We start from the raw sequence: 1,463 nt of genomic DNA, 5'->3' as shown, positions 1-1,463 counted from the left end.
ATAAAGGAAATCAATTCAGTATAGAGGTTTAGTATCTTACAGCAGTACTCATTTGTGTTGGGTTGATGGGGACAAAAGGACAGGAGAAGCTGATGGGAGAGGAGAACCCGACCTTGTGTGTTCATGAAAATCACATGGAGTACGGATGGATTTACCCCAGGCAACTCCTGCCTGACAAACTTGGTGGCCTTTCATGATGCAGCTACAGCATCAGTGGATTAAAGAAAAGCAGCTGATGTCACCTACCGGGACTTGAGCAAAGCGTTTGACAGTGTCCCGCATGACATCGTGGTCACCAAGTTGGAGAAAAATGGATCTGATGGACAGACTGCTCGCTGGATAAGGAACTGGCTGGATGGTCCCACTCAGAGCGTTGCAGTCAGCTGCTCAATGTCCATGTGGAGACTGGAGATGAGTGGTGTTCCTCAGGGATCAGTGCTGGGATCGTCGTTGTTTAACATCTTTGTAGACAACGTGGGCAGTGGGATGGAGTGCACCCTCAGCAAGTTTGCAGATAACACCAAGCCGAGTGGTGTAGCTGACATGCTAGAGGGAAGCGATGCTCTCCAGAGGGACCTGGACAGGCTTGAGAGGCGGGTCCATGCCAACCTCGTGGAGCTCAGCAAGGCCAAGTGCAAGGTCCTGTACCTGGGTTGGGGCAATCCCAGGCAAAGATATAGGATGGGCAGTGCTTGAGAGCAGCCTTGAGGACAAGGATTTGGGAGTGTCAGTTGATGAAAGATTCAATATGAGCCGTCAATGTGTGCATGCAGCCCAGAAGGCCAACTGGGTTGCATCAGGAGAAGTGTGACCAGCAGGGCCAGAGAGGTGATTCTGCCCCTGTGCTCTGCTGTTGTGAGCCCCCACGTGCCATATTGCATCCACTTCTGGAGCCCCAACACAAAAAGGGCACGGAGCTGTTGGAGCGGGTCCAGGGAGTGCCATGAAGATGATCAAAGGGCTGGAGCACCTTCCCTACAGAGGACAGGCTGATGGAGATGGGGCTCTTTGGCCTGGAGAAGAGAAGGCTCTGAGGAGACCTTATAGCGACCTTCCAGTAACTGAAGGGGGCCTACAGGAAAGCTGGGGAGGGACTTTTTAAATAGACAAGTAGAGACAGGATAAAGGGAAATGGTTTTAATCTGGAAGAGGGTAGTTTTAGACTAGATATTAAGAAGACATTCTTTACAGTGAGGGTGGTGAGACACTGGCATGGGTTACCAGAGAGGCTGTGAATGCCCCACTCTAGAGGCGTTCAAGGCCAGGATGGATGGGGCTGTGAGCAACATGCTCTAGAGGGAGGTGTCCCTACCTGTAGCAGGAGACTGGAACTAGATGATCTTGAAGGTCCCTTCCAGCCCTAATCATTCTGTGTTTCTATGATTCTACGACTCTATGATACTTTTGGACTTGCTGTGTCCGAAAGATGCAGCATCTGATGCATGGAGTCAGATGTGAATGAT

This window comes from Lagopus muta, chromosome 1, assembly GCF_023343835.1.
Source record: "Lagopus muta isolate bLagMut1 chromosome 1, bLagMut1 primary, whole genome shotgun sequence".
Taxonomy (NCBI): Eukaryota; Metazoa; Chordata; class Aves; order Galliformes; family Phasianidae; genus Lagopus; species Lagopus muta.
The sequence above is the reverse complement of the archived record's forward strand: the minus strand, read 5'-3'. Positions refer to the sequence as shown.